The 23,077-nt window shown below is 37.5% G+C and overlaps 1 protein-coding gene across 14 annotated transcripts in view; it reads right to left on the reverse strand.

The window, feature by feature from the left end:
- Fak (protein tyrosine kinase 2 Fak) overlaps positions 1–23,077 on the reverse strand; it is a 768,667-nt gene that overhangs the window by 269,266 nt on the left and 476,324 nt on the right. The window lies entirely within an intron of this gene.

A 23,077-nucleotide genomic window follows, 5' to 3' on the forward strand; every position in this document is an offset into this window, starting at 1 on the left:
ACAGACCTACTGATATTGGAGAAAAAATAGGCGTATAAGGGTACAGTACATCAGTTATTCATAGATTTCAAAAAGGCATATGACTCGGTTAAGAGAGAAGTTTTATATGATATTCTAATTGAATTTGGTATTCCCAAGAAACTAGTTCGATTAATTAAAATGTGTCTCAATGAAGCGTACAGCAGAGTTCGTATAGGTCAGTTTCTATCTGATGCTTTTCCAATTCACTGCGGGGCTAAAGCAAGAAGATGCACTATCACCTTTACTTTTTAACTTCGCTCTAGAATATGCCATTAGGAAAGTCTAGGATAACAGACCTACAGATATTGGAGAAAAAATAGGAGTATAAGGGTACAGTACATCAGTTATTCATAGATTTCAAAAAGGCATATGACTCCGTTAAGAGAGAAGTTTTATATGATATTATAATTGAATTTGGTACTCCCAAGAAACTAGATCGATTAATTAAAATGTGTCTCAATGAAGCGTACAGCAGAGTTCGTGTAGGTCAGTTTCTATCTGATGCTTTTCCAATTCACTGTGGGGCTAAAGCAAGAAGATGCACTATCACCTTTACTTTTTAACTTCGCTCTAGAATATGCCATTAGGAAAGTCTAGGATAACAGACCTACTGATATTGGAGAAAAAATAGGAGTATAAGGGTACAGTACATCAGTTATTCATAGATTTCAAAAAGGCATATGACTCCGTTAAGAGAGAAGTTTTATATGATATTCTAATTGAATTTGGTACTCCCAAGAAACTAGATCGATTAATTAAAATGTGTCTCAATGAAGCGTACAGCAGAGTTCGTATAGGTCAGTTTCTATCTGATGCTTTTCCAATTCACTGCGGGGCTAAAGCAAGAAGATGCACTATCACCTTTACTTTTTAACTTCGCTCTAGAATATGCCATTAGGAAAGTCTAGGATAACAGACCTACTGATATTGGAGAAAAAATAGGAGTATAAGGGTACAGTACATCAGTTATTCATAGATTTCAAAAAGGCATATGACTCCGTTAAGAGAGAAGTTTTATATGATATTCCAATTGAATTTGGTATTCCCAAGAAACTAGTTCGATTAATTAAAATGTGTCTCAATGAAGCGTACAGCAGAGTTCGTATAGGTCAGTTTCTATCTGATGCTTTTCCAATTCACTGCGGGGCTAAAGCAAGAAGATGCACTATCACCTTTACTTTTTAACTTCGCTCTAGAATATGCCATTAGGAAAGTCTAGGATAACAGACCTACTGATATTGGAGAAAAAATAGGAGTATAAGGATACAGTACATCAGTTATTCATAGATTTCAAAAAGGCATATGACTCCGTTAAGAGAGAAGTTTTATATGATATTCTAATTGAATTTGGTATTCCCAAGAAACTAGTTCGATTAATTAAAATGTGTCTCAATGAAGCGTACAGCAGAGTACGTATAGGTCAGTTTCTATCTGATGCTTTTCCAATTCACTGCGGGGCTAAAGCAAGAAGATGCACTATCACCTTTACTTTTTAACTTCGCTCTAGAATATGCCATTAGGAAAGTCTAGGATAACAGACAGGGTTTGGAATTGAACGGGTTACATCAGCTTCTTGTCTATGCGGATGACGTGAATATGTTAGGAGAAAATCCACAAACGATTAGGGAAAACGCTGATAGTAAAGCGATAGATTTGGAAGAAAATCTCGAAAAAACAAAGTATATGATTATGTCTCGTGATCAGAATATTGGAAATATAAAAATTGGAGATTTATCCTTCGAAGAGGTGGAAAAATTCAAATATCTTGGAGCAACAGTAACAAACATAAATGATTCTAGTGAGGAAATTCAACGCAGAATAAATATGGGAAATGCCTGTTATTATTCGGTTGAGAAGCTTTTGTCATCTAGTCTGCTGTCAAAAAATCTTAAAACTAGAATTTATAAAAAGGTTATATTACCGGTTGTTCTGCATAGTTGTGAAACTTGGACTCTCACTTTGAGAGAGGAACAGAGATTAAAGGTGTATGAGAATAAGATTCTTAGGAAAATATTTCGGACTAAAAGGGATGTAGTTACAGGAGAATGGGGAAAGTTACACAACGCAGAACTGCACGCATTGTTTTCTTCACCTGACATAATTAGGAACATTAAATCCAGACGTCTGAGATGGGCAGGGCATGTAGCACGTATGGGCGAATCCAGAAATGCATATAGAGTGTTAGTTGGGAGGCCGGAGGGAAATAGACCTTTGCGGAGGCCAAGACATAGATGGGAGGATAATATTAAAATGGATTTAAGGGAGGTGGGATATGATGATAGCGAGTGGATTAATCTTGCACAGGATAGGGACCAATGGCGGGCTTATGTGAGGGCGGCAATGAACCTGCGGGTTCCTTAAAAGCCATTTGTAAGTAAATAAGTAAGTACGTACAAATGAAACGTATTGTGGCGACTCCAGGTTCAACTGTATACAGAATGAATCATGAGTAATGTCATTAATTTATTTCAGAAGGTTATTCTTTGAGTTATTTCAAATAAAAAGTTTAATACAATTTTGCTCGTCTTTTCCTTCCTTTTCGAGATAAAAATTGTTTAGCTATATTAAACAATTCATAGCGTATTCCGGGAAAACTATTGATTTGATTCCCGCACGGGCTGATTACCTGGTTGTGTTTTTTCCGAGGTTTTCTCCAACCGTAAGGCGAATTCTCGGCCTCATCTCGCCAAATACCACCTCGCTATCATCAATTCCATCGACACCAAATAACCCAGTAGTTAATACAGCGTCGTTAAATAACCGAAGTAAAATAACACTGCTGAATATGTAATAATTACGAATAACGTGTAGGCTACTCACATTTAATGCATAACTAATAACAGACTACACGTCACTTTCCCTCTTTGAGTTACTGTCTCTCCCTTCATTGATAAAAGAGTGTTGTAAACTTTACAGCCTAATTCCCACTTAGTGGAACAGTGGGCAGGCCACTTGTGATTCCATTAATTTTAACGGTTTCACTCGCTTTAAGTTATTATGGATCTAGCACACGACAAAATTCATATATTAATTATAACTTACAGTTAAATATAGTAACAACATTTTCCTTCTCAAAGCGTTCCACTTTCTTCCTATAAATCTCATCAAGCCGGTGAATAATTAATGTAAATTGGAGTATTAAATTCTCGTAAGAATCAAGTTAGTATCTGTCCGTTTCTGACTCGATATGCACACGCAGTAAAAAGGGAAGGAAAAATATATATACAGGGTGGTTCTAAAACATGAAAACAAACTCTTGTAGATGATTCCTATTCTTATAGACGTATGTCCCAAAACGTATGGTTTTCCGAAATGGAAGGCACCACGTGTTGTTCACTACGTTACCATGGATTAATATAATAGGATGCGAAACTGCGGTCAACACCATCTACCTTCGCCCGGCCGAAGTAATAAGACCAGCGCCGGTAGCTTATGGGTAGCTCCTCTAGCTCCAAAATTCTCTACTTATCCGTTAGGACTAGACAGATGAAAAGACAAGATGGAAATCAGAAACTTGAAAAAAAAAAAAAAAAAAAATTAGGAAAATGTTCTTCACCTGGATGTATGTCGTATGTGTGCGTATGTTAAACAGTAGGCCTAATGTTTACGGGCCTTGTTAAAATAGTGTTGTTGAAGTATTGTAAAATCCATTTTTGAATCTTGCGTACACCACTTTTAACACTTGAATATAATTAATTGATGATCTAGTGGACTTACTCGTGTTAAATATGAAATATTTTCCGGCTTACAGCTGTTTCAGTGCTTCACGCACCATCATCAGAGCCTACTAGATCGCGGCGTCATCTCGACCTTCTCTGCCTGTTAGGAGGGTGTGTTTTATTGTTGGAATATGTTGGATTGTGTGGTCGAATAGTGTGTGTGTACTGAAATTGGTCTGTGTATACAAACACACTAAAACACACCCCGATCAAATCCTCAACACACAGATCAATTTCAGTACACACACACTATTCGACCATACAATCCAACATATTCCAACAATAAAACACACCCTCCTAACAGGCAGAGAAGGTCGAGATGACGCCGCGATCTAGTAGGCTCTGATGATGGTGCGTGATGCACTGAAACAGCTGTAAGCCGGAAAATATTACATATTTAACACGAGTAAGTCCACTAGATCATCAATTAATTATTGTAAAATAGTAGATAGTAAGTAATATAACAATTTCAATTATATAATTCGATTTTGCAGACTTTTCCAAAGCACTGTACACTAAATACCCATAGAATACAACATGGATTGAATACAATTTTAATTATCTAACCTTTCGTTTCTTTTTTGTCCCTTTTGGTGGTATTTTAATAAGCTGTAGGGGAGACTGTTGTACCTTTAAACACTTTTCACATTTTATTTTTTTTTTTAATTTTGGGAAATTAAATTTTTTAAATGAAAAAATGCTTGAAATAATTATTGAAGATTCCTTTACAACTTCCTGTATGTAGTTTCCTGTTTTATAGATCTATTAAGAATGGAAAAAATAAAATGAAGGGATATGTAATGTGTTCAAAGGTACAACAGGTTCATGTATCTTGGGACATACCCTCTTGTCAGTTGGAACACATGGAATATAGATGGGAATACGGCTGTAAAAACTGACAATCATATTTAAAATGTATTTGCCATTATAAACCAGAGCAGGCTTCTCTGATTGAGATTTTATTTCCTGAAGGAGCAATAAGTACTTCAACAGCTTTCTTCAAGGCATCCAGATCAAATGGGGACCTCTTAACTCCAGACTTACTTCGTGACATGATCTTAAAATAAAAGAAAAACAAACCGATAGTATCGTGTACTTTGGAACATGTTCCATGGTACAAGATGTTTTGTGTTCAAAGGCACAAGAGAGTGCACTTTTAAACAAATATGGCTAACAAAACTAGAGATTCGAATAAATCATGGAAATTAAAATATGTTATTACTCACCAGATGATAGGGAACACACCGTACTTGAAAGATATTAACAAATGCAATCTGGTTTTGTATTAGAAAACATACATCAATGAACGAAATCTTTACTTTTGGTACTAAAAAATTATTTTGTCCAACGAATTCACACTTTGCAGTAAATTAAACTGAAACTACGACTAGAGCTATTTAGCGACTTTCTCTACAATCTACTTCAGTTTGAGTCCTCTAGATAGCAGAAAAAAAAAATGTTCAAAGGTACACTATGCTAAAGGTACAACAGTCTCCCCTATTATAAGGTAGTGGAAAATAGTGTCTCAGCTTGCTGTTGGCTCCAATATGAATTTTCAGTGGAAGATAGAGGACAAACAAAATTAAATGCTTTACTTTAAATTTGGGGTTTCAGAAAGGAGGGAATGTTTCATGCACGTAATTATGCTTTCCGCCACTTGGTGCGCTGCTAGATGCGTGAAGTAATTAGTTATTCCTTTCACCACTTGCTACGCTGCTATATGCATGGAGTAATTACCTATCCCGGGCAAAAGTAGGTGGCAGCAAGATGAATTTCTATATTAGCGCCTTTAACGTTTGACATGGGAAAGTCAATAACTTTCGCATGTGAAGTGGGTAGGCATTGGCCACACAAATGAAATACCCGCGTCGGAGGTTAATGGCATGCACTACTACCTTAGGAGTTGCACAGAAGGAAAATTGGGCAATGTTGCCAACTTAATTTCGACTAAGTCCGTACCCGCAATTTTTACTTGAATATTTCGGAAAAAAAAAAGTGCGCGGGGTATTCGAGAAAATATGGTAAACAATTTTATTTCAGAAACAACGTAACATAATTACGCCAAAACAGCACCAAATAGGAATTTGCTCAAAATAATTTCTAATCAGAAATTTATAATCAGAAATACAAAAGAATTAAAAAATATAAATACTATTGATACTCTCTATAAAACTATGGTTAGAAGTAAGCTAGAGTATGCGTCTGTAATATGGTCACCTCAGTTCCAGTCATATCAGATGCAAATAGAAAGGATACAGAAAAGATTTTTACGTCATTTATACAGGGTGTTTCAAAAATACGGGGCATAATTTCAGGTATGTATTTCCCACATGTAGACAATCAAAATAGTTCATTACAACATGTGTCCGGAAATGCTTCATTTCCGAGTTATGGCCTTCACAACATTGAAATTCACCGGAACGTTTTTCTTTCCGCAGGTCGTTGTCATTACAGAAGATGTTCAAAATGTCACCTCCTGCTTGAATACAGACCTCACATCGATGTCTCATTGACCTGCGAACACGATCCCAAACTCCAGGAGTATTGCGTATGTCCTCAGAACATGCCACAATTCGATTCCGAAGGGATTCCACATCAGGCACCGGAGACGAATAAACCAATGATTTTAAATGGCCCCACAAGTAGAAATCGAGAGGGTTCAGATCAGGTGAGCGTGGAGGCCAAGCAATTGGGCCACCTCTACCTATCCATCGATCAGGAAACCTTCGAGCCAAGTACCGGCGAGCCGTACGACTGAAGTGTGCAGGAGCGCCATCATGCAAGAAGTGAATGTGTTGACGATTGATCAGTGGAGTGTCTTCTAAAACATGAGGTATGGTTCCGGTGAATTTCAATGTTGTGAAGGCCATAACTCGGAAATAAAGCATTTCCGGACACATGTTGTAATGAACTATTTTGATTGTCTACATGTGGGAAATACATACATGAAATTATGCCCCGTATTTTTGAAACACCCTGTATTTTAAAAAAACATCACGTATCGTCTTATGACAAGCAAATTTCATATAATCAGTTACTTTTTGAATTTAATTATAAAACTTTAAAATCTCGACGATTAATAAATAGCCAAATTTTACTTCATAAGACTGTTAACGGTATATTGAATAACTGTGATTTTCTTAAATTCCTTCAGTTCAATGTAAAAAGAACAGAATTACGTCATAGGCAACCTTTTGTTATTCCCATTCCTAGAACTGTTTTCTTCAAGAACTCTCCATTGTTTGTTATGTGTAATACTTACAACTCTCTGTCTTTAAATTGTGATTCTCAATTGGATTTCAGTTTAACAATTGAAAAATTTCATACAATATTAAAAAGCATTGTATTTCCTTAGATATTTAAATTATGAAGAAGTGTATTATAATGTTTTTACTCAAGTTTTTAAATAATTTTGCATCATTATATTGACATTTGGCACTATATTAACTGTAATATTATAATATTCTAGCATCTATTACCTTTATGTATTTTCTTTCTTTCGATTGTGTTGTTTGTTTTGTTGTTTTTTTTCTCTTATTATGTATTTTGTGTATGCATCTGTGTAAGCCACCTGTAATTGGAAGCCTGCTTCTGTTGGTGGTGAATTTAAAATAAAATAAAATAAAATAATGGCTGTTTTACTTTTAATATTGTCTAATTAAATAGTTTATGTTCTTAAAGTTTTCTCAGTACATATGTGAAACTTTTGCAGTGAAAATATTTGCGTTCAATCAACTTTGAGTTAGCAGTTTCGGTAAGAGAGCAAAATATGACGTACCTGTCGAGTGTATACTAGTATGATTTTTCTTTTGTTGTCCTGAAATTGAATTAGAAAGGGTGGAGTCGAGGCAACTGTCGATCGGAGTTTCTACGCGGGGAGGGAGGGACATGTTCAACATGAATTTTCACAGAAACTTACATATTGTTTCCATCACTTCTGTTACTTCCGGCGACAAAGAAAGCCATTTTGATAGCATCGTCAATATATTATATGGTAATGAAACAAGAAACGTATCTATTGTCATGGTAAACATGACTTAAAGGTAACAAAAAGGTTTATTGCAATATGTTGCTCATTTCAGATGCACGGCCCTGTCCGACATATGCATTATAACACAATACTATGAGGTTAGAATTCCTATGTCAGACAACTGGCGTGGGATACAGAGCATAAAAAGTCGCTCATTATATCTATGCAGTGTTTCAGAGAGCCACATATCACCACTATGACTCACACAAATGGTAAACGCAAAACGATCAGTCGCAAAGAATCTGTGCGTTGGACCCAGACCTACATGTGGGCCCTATAAATAAGACATTTTCTTCAAACGATCTTCCCTGCTCTGGATACACCGTCTCTCTCAAAGTAGCAAAAGCTTACGTTATTTTATAGTATTATACAAATATTTATGGACAATAATGTTGGTTACAATCGCTCAGATGTAATATTCTACAGAGACATAATTTTATTTTTACTAACATTTCTAATATTAACCTGGCTATACCTTTGCAACCCCCTTCCACGACTGGAGTTCGATTATACTGGCGTAAAATACAAACAAATCACTTTACTAGGTATAGGAGGGAAGAAAAATAGTTAATCCATTTATGTAAACTAGGAAATATCGCGATTCTGAGTTTGATAATTTTCATTAGGTTTTTGTTTAATCAAAATACAGTACAGTATTAACAATAAGTGTTTTTACTCACGACCTGAGCTGTCCATTCGGACATATTCATTGTGCAGTGTATATTATACTGTCTACAGCACATTAGCGTACAATTTAGAGAATGAAGTTAAATTGAAAATAATCATAATATGGATATTTAAACACATTTTTGAAAATGGTGGCCGTTCATTTCGATACAGGCTTCAGTTCTTTTGTGCATATTATCGCACTATAGACTATTGTACCTAATTCCAATTAGCAGTTTCGTCTTTCGTACTAGTAACTCCTGTGGAAATAATTCTGTACTTAATCTATAAAAGATTACCTGACGTACTGTAAATTCAATCTTCACTTCTGCCCGACCTGAAAAGATAAAATTACTTAGACATGCTATCTACTTTCCATCCAAGTAGTTACGTCGCAGAGTCGTAGAAAGGAAGGAGGTCCTTTTATTTAAGTTATTTAAAACAGTTGTATAATATTACGTAAACGCCCAATTCCTTGCAGAAATTAATGTTTTCATAAAAGAGCTAAGACGGCCCAGCCATTAGCCTTTACAGAGGGCCGAGCAGAAATAGGTGGGGAAAATCGGGATGCGACGTAGGCAAACGGACGATAGTACCTGTACGAAAATATGATACAATATTGAAAACTCTTTCGTCACTGAAAAACGCGAATACATTTATAGAACGTACTATACTCACTAACTCAGTACTGTTTAGTATCACCGTAAGGCACTTTGACTGCATACGTGGCCTTGGTTCTTTGCGGAGGACGATTGGAAGTTTACTAGTAGAAGGGGTGGGAGTGAAGTACATTCAAAAACTCAGGTACAATAAAAAATGAAGTAAAAATAAAATGATGTCCCTGTACAAAAGGAGGATAGCAATGGCAAAGCAAGCTTTTAACAGAAAAAGGAGTATCTTCTGCGGACCTCTGAAAAAAGAACTAATGAAGAGGGTAGTTAAGTGCTTTGTGTGGGGCTGAAACATGGACATTACGACGAAGTGAAGAGCAGCGACTAGAAGCATTTGAAATGTGGATATGGAGAAAAATGGAGCGTGTGAAATGGACAGACAGAATAAGAAACGAAGTTGTGTTGGAAGGAGTGGGTGAAGAAAGAGTAATGCTGAAGCTGATCACGAAGAGAAAATGAATTGACTGGATCACTGGTTGAGAAGAACCTGCTTACTGAAGGATGAATTGGAAGGAATGGTGAATGGGAGAAGAGTTCGGGGCAGAAGAAGATTTCAAATAATAGACGATCACACACGGAGACTAAGAGGAAGGCAGAAAATAGAAAAGACTGGAGAATGCTGGATTTGCAGTGAAAGACATGCTCTTATGCACAACACTATGAATGAATGAACATTTTCATTCCTTTATTTTTTTTAAATTTGCCGCCCGAAAGTTAAGAGTTATGACATGAGCGTATTTCGAATCTCACCGGTGAGCAATCCGATGGCATCACGGTGTTCCGAATTCCACCGACGACATCAATGATGCTCCACCGGTGTCGCACTGGTGCCATCAACTTGCAGAGGCGGTGGCAGGCTCCATCAGCCATCATCAGTGAATCTGATTGGTTCTTGTATAGGGCGGGAATTAGCAGACGAATGATATCGTGCACTGTTGTGTCATGGCGGTGTGTTCTGCTTTAGTTCTGCTGTATTGTTTGTAATGAGCACAACGTAAAAACAATATGTTAATGGCTTATGAGCGAACATGTCAACGGACCAGTTATTACTGCCGGTTCAAGAAATAAGTTGTTTATGATCTATTTTATTTGAACGAGATGGCAGTACGGAAATTTCGCAAAGTTTTGCTAGCGCAGCACAGATAACTACTTACACAGTCGCCATGACAGCATCGAATCTTCCAGCAGTTTTGTTCCTTATTTTCGTTGCAACATGACGTCATTGATGCCACCGGACCGGTGAGATTCGGAATACGCTGATTCTCTAGTAGAGATCCAGATGCAAACTCCGAACTGTAGAGCCCAAATGATGGACAGATAAGGAATCGAGGTAGGATTCCTAGGGGTACTCTAAGTGTCCTTTGTAACCTTCCATCATTTCTCTATATTTCACAAACAACGTTATCATCCTGTGGTAAAACTGAAAAAGTATAACTTTGTATACGTTTACCTCAAGACTCCTGTACTTCCAAGGACGAACGTTCTATAAGCTAGCCGCTATGGAAATCCCTGCAGTTGACTTCGACAGCTTGGTATTTGGCCCTACAGAAATAGCAGCAGCAGCACTAGTAGTAAAATACAGATTGATTCACGACCAATGATCCGCGCTTTATTAATCAGTTCTACAGACCATTTTGAGCATAAAATATCATATAAACACAATCTCATAAAATGTCTCCACTTTTATTAATGCTTCGAACTTACAATCATCTATCAAATAAACAGGATTTAGATTTCTCGTTATCGTACAATATGTACAAGAAATAGTAATATACGTTACAAGAGCGGTATGTTGACGTTTTCATGTTCGAGGAAAAGATTGAAAAAGCGAAAGGTAGTTGAGCTTTTTTAATTTTCGAGAACATGAAAACAAACATAGCCTACCGCTCATGTATCGTATATTATTTTGTGCGAAGATCGTTTATTACATACCTGAAAGACGAATTTCTAATTAGTTGCAATGAAATCTCCATCTTGGTTTCTGTTTAATGATGGCAACTTTAGAAAACAAAAATATCTATACTCCAGCAGGCCGTGATATACGTCTGTCTTTTTTTCCCCCTAGTCTATAAATGCGAACTTAAAACAAACGGTAAGGTTATGTAATGATTTATTTTTCATTTTAATATTTTAACAATATTATTTATATAACATATTGCAGTAATAACATCGGCATCTGGAGTCTTGTTGATTTTTTCACGGCTTCCTTAATGTTACTTGTATCAGGAATGCAATAGCTTTCGTGGAATAGTAGACTTTACTTAATTTTTGCAAATATTTAAAAACAATAATTAACCTTGCAATTTAGGTGAAATTGCAGTGGTAAGTTTCCAATTTATAATTATTACTATGTTAAACGTCTCTAAAAATAATATGTTAAAAGCCTAAAGCAGTAAAATGAATGTCGCGCTTAAGCGGTAAGAAGAGGGAAATTGTTATGTATGTTACGTTGGGAATACTGAATGTGGTATTTCACACTTACCGCGTATTGGTTCTGTGCGGAAAACAAGCAAATACGCACGATATCGCACAAAAGTTACATACAGCAATGGTTTCATGATATGTTGGATTCTAGTTGCATGTTGGTTGTAGTTGTAGTCAGGTATCATGCTGGTTGGAACACGTGTTCTGTAGTGGTGAATTTCTTAAATAAATAAATTAAGCCTATTAGTCCTAGTATATAATACTGTATACTGAATTTATTAACATAGTGTTATATTTACTCTGTAATTTGCCAATTATAGCTACATTTTATATTTTTGGCTATGATATCTATACTTTACTCTTTTTAATTTATTTTTATTTGGTATTCTTCATTTATATCTATATCTGTGTCTTTTATTTAGGTAGTATCTATTTGTTTTTTTTTTTTTGTTTTTTTTTTTAATTACACTTGTATCTTGCATTTGTTTCTGTTTTATCTCTTTTTTCATGTGATATGCAATTCTGTGTTTTTTAAACAAATCTATACCGTCTATTGTAACTGGGGCTTTGCCCTGTTAAATAAATAAATAAATAAATAAATATATGGATAAATGAATGAATGAATAAATAAATAAATGGATAAATGAATGAATAAATAAATAAATAAATAAACAACTAAACAAATAAATAAATAAATGGATAAATGAATGAATGCATAAATGAATAAATAAATAAATAAATAACTAAACAAATAAATGGATAAATGAATGAATGAATAAATGAATAAATAAATAAATAAACAACTAAACAAATAAATAAATAAATGGATAAATGAATGAATAAATAAATAAATAAATAACTAAACAAATAAATAAATACATAAACATGGGTCCTATTATCATTAGTTTGAAAGTCATTCGTAAAAATCCAAACGTCATACTGTGATTCGGTCTTTGGAGTTGCTTGCATCGTAATACAAACATAGGAACGTGAACTAGACGGAGGGTTGTGCTGTGACGTGAAGTACGGGTGCTGAGGGGAAGATAGGTCTGCCCATACTGTGCACGCTGCTGCACTCATCAATGACAGCCGTGCCGAGGTACGGAACGCTACGCGCGTCATTCACATCCGTACGGCCAAGTGCGTTGAAATGGAAGGGGAGATATTTGAAAATCTGCTTCTAAATTGAGATATGTTTATTTTATGATTAATACAGTATTTCAAATTAATATTTCTGTAATAATTCTTAGTTCTGCTCAAAACCACTGCTACGTTCGTAGGATTCAATAAGTTGTAACTCCTTAACGGTTGATATGCTCAAAATGGCTCATAGAACTAATTCCTAAAGCGCGGGTCAATAGACGTGAGTCACCCTGTATAACAAAGCGAATGATCACATTAGGAACCCTAACTGCACTGTATATTATTACTGTTAATTGTATTGACTCACTGTAAACCGATACTAGAGAACTAGATTCAAACCTGATTGACTAACAGGCTTATCAAGTTCACACAATTTGAGCGTACTACATTAAAGAAACGAGATAAAAGAATTGTTTAATAGGTCTATTGTCACCATAAGTCAATGTCCTTACATTGTCAGTTAATTTACCACACTAGACAATGGATATTTTTTATCTGTGTCTTGCATTGGCGGCATCTTTGCCCAAACACAAAGGGGACACTAGTAGACTGAACTTTATTCGTTTTACTTAGGTACATTGTCTTCAGTTTTGAGCCGACGAAAAGAGGAGGCAGTTCTATGGGCAAAAGGAACATGCAAGTTATAGGGTCTAGGGTAGCGAGTACAGCGTATAGCAGTATTCAGTGCTTAATATTCATCTCCTTTTTGGCATATCTTCTAAATAGGCTACATACATACATGCATACATACATACATACATACATACATACATACATAGGCATACATGTGTGAATCGTTGCGCGTCAGGTGTCTTTTTTCATCTCTCATTATTTTTCTACATTGTGACCCATGAAGCAAATTCAAGGCCACTCCAAATGTCAGAAGCAATGTAGGTCAAAACGGATTCAACGCCTCCATAGGTCAAACATTCGATTACTATTCATGGCCATGATTCCCACGACAGACCCAAACCATGCGAGGGTGGGCTTTTCTGGTCCTATGAAGTCATTAAGAAGTCAAGACAGGTCAGTCGGTGTGAGTGACTGAGAACTTGAAGGACAGTGATTCTATTCCGGACAGAAGGAAGAAATGGCTTTCCGGAATTATATGCAATAGTGGTGCGGTGCCCACTAGGATTCCTATCAACATTCAGTATATGCCTTCCTCTGTAGTAAGGTGTTCGCCTTTATGCCATTGAGGAACACGGGAGGCAGACAGAGCTGCCATGCTTCCTTGACCTCGGCACTAGAACAAAGCGCCGTGGTCAGCACCACGTCCGACTTTACCCTCGGGAAATATCCAGTATAAATATCTTAGGAGAATGAGTGGACTACAGAGCCGTGCTTAATCGAAATTTACAACGAAATGAAAAATCTCTTTTTATCACAGCTTGAACCCAGTCTGTCGCTTTACCAGGTTGCCGAGTCTAGAATGTGAAACAACCCAGAACGATTGTCGCAATTTTCAGAAATGGTTATAATTTAGAAAGAAAAAATCAATCAATGTGCATAGCTATCACCACCTCCACCACCTCCACTACCACCACCACCACTACCACCAACACCACCACCAATACTACCACCTCCACCGCCTCCACAACCACCACCACCTCCACCATCACCACCACCACCACCTACACCAGCACCAGCACCACTACCGCCTCCACCGCCTCCACAACCACCACTACCTCCACCATCACAACCACCACTACTACCAACACCACCACCACCTCCAGCACCACTACCACCTCCACCATCACTACCACTACCACCTCCACCTCCACCAGCACCACTACCACCTCCACCGCCTCTACAACCACCACCACCTCCACCACCACAACCACCATCACTACCACCACCACCTCCTCCACCAGTACCAGCACTAGCATCACTACCACCACCTCCACAACCACCACCACCTCCACAACCACCACCACCTCCACCATCACCACCACTACCACCACCATCACCACAACCACCACCACCTCCACTATCACTACCACCATGACCACCACCTCCACCAGCACCAGCACCACTACCACCTCCACAACCATCACCACCTCCACCACCTTCACCTCCACCACCACAACCACCTTCACCAACACCAACAACTCCACGACCTCCACCAGCACTAGCACCACTACCACCACCACCACCTCCCCCACCACCACCACCACCACAACCACCACCACCTCCACCACCACGACCAACTCCACCACCAGAAGCACCTCCACCATCACCTCCACGACCTCCACCAGCACCAGCACCTCCACCATCACCACCTCCACGACCTCCACCAGCACCAGCACCTCCACCATCACCAGCACCACTACCACCTCCACCACCACAACTACCACCAACACCACCACCTCCACAACCAACACCATCTCCACCATCACCATCACCAACACCACCTCCACATCTAACTCCACCACCACAACCACCTCCACGACCTCCACCAGCACCATCACCACTACCACTTCCACCACCTCCACAACTACCACCACCACCACCACCTCCATCTCCACCATCACCATCACCATCACCACCACCGCCACAACCACCACCACCTCCATCACCACCACCACCTTCACCAACACCAACACCACAACCACCTCCATCACCACCACCTTTTCCACCACCTCCACCACTACCACCATCATCATCATCAATTTAGGAGCTGACAATATCTAACATGTTTCATTACGTTCTTTCATTAATAACTTACAAAATAAGGATTTTCGGACATATGTTTATATTAAATTTTTTTCTTGTTTTGGTGTGAGGAACATGCCCCCAACGTTTGTCAAAGTATTTCTGAAACACCCTGTATATAATTGTTTACCATTTTCAGTAATTTCTATTTTTGGAATGGAGTAAAAAACTAGTAAGATAGAAGTCTCGCCCGAAAATGGATCGTGCCTTCAAAAGGTCTGGAAACCACTGCTATAACCTGTCAACAATGTGACTTTACCAACAGAGCTGACATCTCCCAGTGCTCAAATATAAATAAGATATTCAGCTCGCTGTCCGCCATAGATTCCAACGGTGTGTAAACGTGACACCTTTAATTTTGTATACGTATAATTTACGACATCAACCTTCACCTTGTTAAGTTCGTACGAACACATGGTCAGCAGTGGTTCGTTTCCGTTAGGGAAATTGGGATTACGACGCTGTTGTTTCGATATCCTCAACTGCGCATATGACTCAGACAATCTAACTGTATAAACCAACAAACCTTCCAATTTACCGTCAGTCACTCATCACTCATAACGGCCGCTCAGTCAAGCATTATGATACAACCTGCCCTTGTAACTCCTGACACTAGAGATCAAAAAACAGAAAGCGGAACGAAAACGTGCTTCGCATTCCGAGTGCCCGCCATTCAAATTCAAAATAAATCGAATACAGAAGATACATTAATATGTTTATCTATAGAATTTATGCCGAAGCCGTGTAAGGCAAGGTGTTCAGCTTTAATGATGCGTGAAAACTACGGTTTTGTGGATTGGAATCCTATGATTGTCGGTTTCTGCATCTCAAGAGCCCTACCATTTGTCCCACTACATACTCTGAATCATCTTACTTCGTACCCTAAGGGTGAAACCTAACCATTTTCCCCCCATTATTACATATGCTAGTGGATTGTGGTGATTTTCTAGTTTGCAGGTTGAATTTTCTTTTGCCAACTTTGTCTCGAATTTCGATATTGACAAATACTACAAATGGTAGTGATTTTGTAACTGGTATGTTGGCAGTTGAGACAAATATCGACATTATTTGTCAGTACTGGAGTTCCATGAAATTGAAATTGTACTAGATTTCTGAGCCAGTAACTGGAAGCTAGTGTAATTTGAACATACTAATAATTAATTAATATCAGTATTAACATTAATACATAATAGTTATTTTATGTGTTGTGTTGTGGTTATAATTCAAGACTATAGTCAGGTAAGTTTTCGGAGTTAGTACTAATAATTTCATGTGGTCAAACAAAATACATTTTTAGGTTAGGTCTCGTGAGTCAAATGTTTAGTCAAACCAATGAATTTCGTACTGCCAGACAAAATACTTGACATGTTGATCCCTTTCCCGTATAGTTTGCCTACGAAAAAATGTTACAAATTATTGAATTATTTAGAATAAACTTCCAACATAAAGTACGGTAAGTAAATAAGTCATTTAGTACGTAGGGTCGTGTGATATCTGGTAACAGTTGGCAATACTGACAAGACGGCAATATTAGCTGTTTAGGAACTGTTCTTATGTGACCCTCACTATAGTCCCGTCGCTGTTATTTCCGGCAGCCAATCACGGTGCAGGTCGGCTACATTTAAACGTGTGCGTCTTGTGATTCGCTGCTGACGACGTTATGCACTTCCTAAGGCTCGATAAATACTCAATATAATCCCCCGCCATTTTGGATCTTTCGTTGGCGTTCGCAGAAAGGACACGAGGACGTTATTTGCCGCTCAATTATTTGCTGAATTATATTGCGTTTGATTTATTATCATAGGAGCTACGACATGATAATGTTTAACGGTGTGGCAAATAGATTCCTCGTCTGGTAGCTCGGCAACGAAAGAACAAAAGAACCTAGACTTTATAGAGCCTTCATTTCTAAGGCGTAAGCAAAGAGGGGGAGTCACGCCGGAAATAACAGCGATGCGACTATAGTGATAAAGTGAAAAGAGTTCAACACAGACACAGGGTGAAACCCCACTGGGTTATGAAAACCTTCAACAGATAACCACTGTAAATGTGTTCTAAATATATCTAGAACTGTTAATCTTACAGTGCTCTATTCTTTAGCGTTTAAATTCCAAAGTCTCCAGCACAGCCACAGCTCAGAGAGCTGCAAGTTTCTCTGTGAGGGAATAGAGTTCGATTCCCTGCGGCAGGGACGCCACAGTTTGTTTGCACTGTTGGAGGAAATCTATGTACAGATAATTAATTTTTTAGTCCTACAGAATTCTCAATTATGGTTATTATTTGTTTTATAGCCAGCCAATTCATTCCACCATTGCTATATCATCACCGCCTCCAGGGATGTGCGACAACCTGACTAGCCCGTATAGATTATTCTCATTGGTCCACAAGAGGGGTTTCATGGCTGATCGGCTTCAAAAACAGGAGGGACTGAGAAAGAAATCTATGTCGTGAACCTCCTGGCTTTACTTCATTCCCGGAGAAAAACATGATAAGTATTTTATCGCCCTTTAAAATTCATGAACCAGTGAACGTTAGATCCAACGACAAGCATGCTAACTGCAAGACCACCATCTCCATTATATTTTCAAATACAGATATGAGTAATTTCCTTATACTAAAATTTCTGGACTATTTATATCCTGATAGTGACGGAATATATAAAATTATTTGGTAATTCTCCAGAAAACATACACCGAAGAACTCATAGTTTTCTTTTGTTTGACAGGCTTCTGTGAGGTGTATAAACATGTAGTTTTAGTTTGAAGCCACGAGTACCTTCTATAGTAATGTCACAAGAGATCCCGAGTGACATTTATTAAGGTTATTTCGTGAATAAAATAAAAATGTAAATAATACATCCCTAAAATTCGCTTACAAAATGTTAATTGCATATTTATGAATACCTAAATTCAGACATTCTAAACTCGAAATAGATGAATAACGATTACTGCAATAAAAAAACTGACTGTTATTTAGCAATCCCAATTGAGAAAAGCGAAATACAGGTTTAAAAATGTTAATTACACATACTACGCTTTTCCCTTGTTATTATAACAGAAATACATTTTCATTATCTGCTGAAATCATAATTTAATTTAAACATTTTATAGTATAATTAAAAATAACCTGATTAATACATTAATTAAATGAACAATTGTTATGAAGGAGTGTCATTTTCTTTAGATACAATGGACATGGAATAAGAAGATGAAGATGTGGGTGTAAAAGTAGAATTTCGCACTTTATTTAATACAATGGATTCATGCTAATCGATTTACGTGTAAACAGTTAACGACACTGATTAAACAAAAGAATGACCATGCGATAAATTGATAGTGATAAATCTAACTGCAGAACATTACACTTCATTGACCGAAAATGGAATGACGTCGTATAAACGAAATAATCAACATAAAAATCGTTTGATACTTACCTGTATGTTGTAATACACTGTTGTAGCATTCTCCCTCTACTTGTCACTAATTACTTACAAAACATGCGAGAAGTCCAGAACGAATTATGAATCCTCGAATTATTAGGAAATGGTCCGTTTTCTCAGTATTGCGTCCTTGACCTCTCGAGTGTTATAATAAGGCAACAAGTAGGCAGGGGGGCCTACAACAGTGCATTACAGTATACAGGTAAGTATGATATAATTTCTATGTTGAAAGTACAGTGTGTCCACAGAAACATTCTGTGATTATGAACTGCTATAATTTTGTAACTAAGCGATTTACGAAATTCATATCGGTGTCATTAGAAAGAATGGCTCAAAGAATTTCAGGGGATGTGTATTTGTAATTATTATTCGAAAATAATAGATGGCACCAAAAAAAAAAAAAAAGACTCTGTTCCCGCTTTTTCGTTTGTCACTGTGGCATTGTTGGATAAAAAAGAAACAAATTGTGTTAAATGGTGTGAATGTTTATATTTCAATTCAGTGTGAATTCTATAGCATTTAGAGAGTTAGCCGAACCCGCAGGAACGTATACCTTATTTTATTTCAAGGAGTGCAGTTCGGTGTTCAAAGGAGCCACCGAACTGCACTCCTTATAGTTGGCGTGTAATGGAATACCATAGCACTCGGAGTGTAGTGAGAGTTCAGCGTGCCTTCAGACGGGAGTTTCAACATGCGGCACCTACTGACAGACGATTCTGAGATGGTACAATACACACACCTGTCCACATCTGTGGAGAAACGGTCAGCGCGTCTGGCCGCGAAACCAGGTGGCCCAGGTTTGATTCCCGGTTGGAGCAAGTTACCTGGGTGAGGTTTTTTCCGGGGTTTTCCCTCAAACCAATATGAGCAAATGCTGGGTAACTTTCGGTGCAGGACCACGGACTCATTTCACCGGCATTATCACCTTCATCTCATTCAGACGCTAAATAATCTAAGATGTTGATAAAGCGTGATAAAAAAATAACCTACACACCAACTACGTTCCTGTTGGTTCGCCATAACTCTCTAAATGCTGCAGAATTTACACTAAGTTAAAATGTAAACATTCATATCATTTAACACAATTTCTTTCTATCCAACAACGTCACGTGCACACCCGTGGAGTAACGGTTAGCGCGTCGAGCCGCGAAACTAGGTGGCCCGGTTCGATTCCCGGTCGGGGCAAGTTACCTGGTTCAGGTTTATTCCGGGGTTTTCCCTCAACCCAATATGAGCAAATAAATGATGGGTAACTTTCGGTGTTGGACCCCGGACTCATTTCACTGGCATTATTACCTTCATCTCATTCAGACGCTAAGTAACCTAAAATGTTGATAAAGCGTCGTAAAATAATCTACTAAACTAAAATAAAAAATAAAAAAAACGTCATAATGGCAAGCGAACGACCAGAAACATTTTTTTTCTTATGGTGCCATGTATTATTTTTAAGTAGGTTATTTTACGACGCTTTATCAACATCTAACGTTTTCCACCAACAATTAGAATTACATATATTACAGAATATTTTTGGCTGCAAACTGAAACCACGCGTTTATCATTATATGCATACCATAGAAGCTAGTGGAAAAAATAAAAAATAAAAATAAAAAATAAACGTCACAATGGCAAGCGAACAAGCAGAAACATTTTTTTTTCTTATGGTGCCATCTATTGTTTTTTAAGTAGGTTATTTTACGACGCTTTATCAACATCTAACGTTTTCCACCAACAATTAGAATTACATATATTACAGAATATTTTTGGGTGCAAACTAAAACCACGAGTTTATCACTATATGCATACCATAGAAAAGAGTGAAAAAATAAAAAATAAAAATAAAAATACCGGTAAACGTCACAATGGCGAGCGAATGAGCAGAAATATTTCTTTTTCTTATGGTCCCATTTATTGTTTTCCACCAACTATTAGAATTACATAGGCCTATATTACATAATATTTTTGGCTGCAACTAAAACCACGAGTTTATCATTATATGCATACCATAGAAGCTAGTGAAAAAATAAAAAATAAAAATAAAAATACCGGTAAACGTCACAATGGCAAGCGAATGAGCAGAAACATTTTTTTTTCTTATAGTCCCATTTATTGTTTTCCACCAACTATTAGAATTACATAGGCCTATATTACATAATATTTTTGGCTGCAAACTAAAACCACGTGTTTATCACTACATGCATACCACAGAAGCTTGTGGGGAAAAAAATAAAAATAAAAATAAAAAATAAACGTCACAATGGCAAGCGAACGAGCAGAAACATTCTTTTCTTATGGTGCCATCTATTGTTTTATAAGTAGGTTATTTTACGACGCTTTATCAACATCATCTATTGTTTGCCACCAACAATTAGAATTACATATATTACAGAATATTTTTGGCTGCAAACTATAACCACGTGTTTATCACTATATGCATACCATAGAAGCTAGTGGGGGGGGGGGACAATGAAATTGCGCCTCCTTCAGTATCGCTTTTCTGGAGAAGTAACTTTTAATTTTATATTGCTCCCGTTCCACTGTGCTTCATTTGTATGTTATTATTTTAAGAAGGAGGAAAACCACTTTCATTATAAATCATTTTTTAAGAAATTCAAATAATAAATTGCCTAACTCCATCTGCTAAGTCCACACCTGTGGAGTAGTGGTCAGCGCGTCTGGCCGCGAAACTAGGTGGCCCGGGTTTGAATCCTGGTCGGGGCAAGTTACCTGGTTGAGGTTTTTTCCGGGGTTTTCCCTCAACCCAATACGAGCAAATGCTGGGTAACTTTCGGTGCTGGACCCTGGACTCATTTCACCGGCATTATCACCTTCATCTCATTCAGACGCTAAATAACCTAAGATGTTGATAATTCATCGTAAAATATAACCTACTGTACTCTAACCACGAGAAAGTCTCCAGGGAATGAAACGAAGCGGGGTGATGCTGTGAATGAATGTTGATGTCATAAGATGTCATAAGGTCACACACGTGGGTACTCGTATCTCTAGTGGCTAGCTCTCACAGCACAAACAATAACACTGATATACACATTTTTATACTACCCTAGTTACAAAATTATATCACGGTTAATCTCCTGGTCTTTTAATTCCTCCATACAGGAAATAACATATGCAGGAGAGCGCATGGTTTTTAAACTGACGTTATAACTCTAATATTATCTATCTACTTCGCTCCAATAGATGACGCAATAGTAAGCACATTCCTTTCACGGTTTATCTCCTGGTTGGAGAACAGTATATTACAGAATAATTTTGGCTGTAAACTAAAACCACGTGTTTATCACTACATGCATACCACAGAAGCTAGTGAAAAAAAAAAAAACCAATGAAATTGCGCCTCCTTCAGTATCGCTTTTCTGGAGAAGTATATTTTAAATTTATATTGCTCTCATTCCATTATTCTTCATTTGCATGTCATTATTTTAAGAAGGAGGAAAATCATTCTATTATAAATCATTTTTGAAGAAATTCAAATAATAAATTGCCTAACTCCATCTGCCAATATTGTATATCGAAGCAATACACATTAACAGAAACATATTCCGAATTAGACCTGTTTCACAATTTACATATCTGCAGTGCTTGGAAAAAGTGACATAAGTCAGTTTCCACAAACCTTTTTTGATAATTTATTGACAACTTACACTGGTTTATGTCGATTTGATTTTTTTCTGTATGAATTATTGTACTTACTTACTTTACAAATGGCTTTTAAGGAACCCGAAGGTTCACTGCCGCCCTCACATAAGCCCGCCATCGGCCCCTATCCTGTGCAAGATTAATCCAGTCTCTATCATCATATCCCACATCCCTCAGATCCATTTTAATATTATCCTCCCATCTAAGTCTCGGCCTCCCCAAAGGTCTTTTTCCCTCCCGCCTCCCAACTAACACTCTATATGCATTTTTTGATTCGCCCATACGTGCTACATGCCCTGCCCATCTCAAACGTCTGGATTTTAAGTTCCTAATTATGTCAGGTGAAGAATACAATGCGTGCAGTTCTAAGTTGTGTAACTTTCTCCATTCTCCTGTAACTTCATCTCGCTTAGCCCCACATATTTTCCTAAGCACCTTATTCTCAAACATCCTTAACCTATGTTCCTCTCTCAGAGTGAGAGTCCAAGTTTCACAGCCATACAGAACAACCGGTAATATAACTGTTTTATAAATTCTAACTTTCAGATTTTTTGACAGCAGACTAGATGATAAAAGCTTCTCAACCGAATAA

The sequence above is a fragment of the Periplaneta americana genome, chromosome 3, assembly GCF_040183065.1.
Source record: "Periplaneta americana isolate PAMFEO1 chromosome 3, P.americana_PAMFEO1_priV1, whole genome shotgun sequence".
Lineage (NCBI taxonomy): Eukaryota > Metazoa > Arthropoda > Insecta > Blattodea > Blattidae > Periplaneta > Periplaneta americana.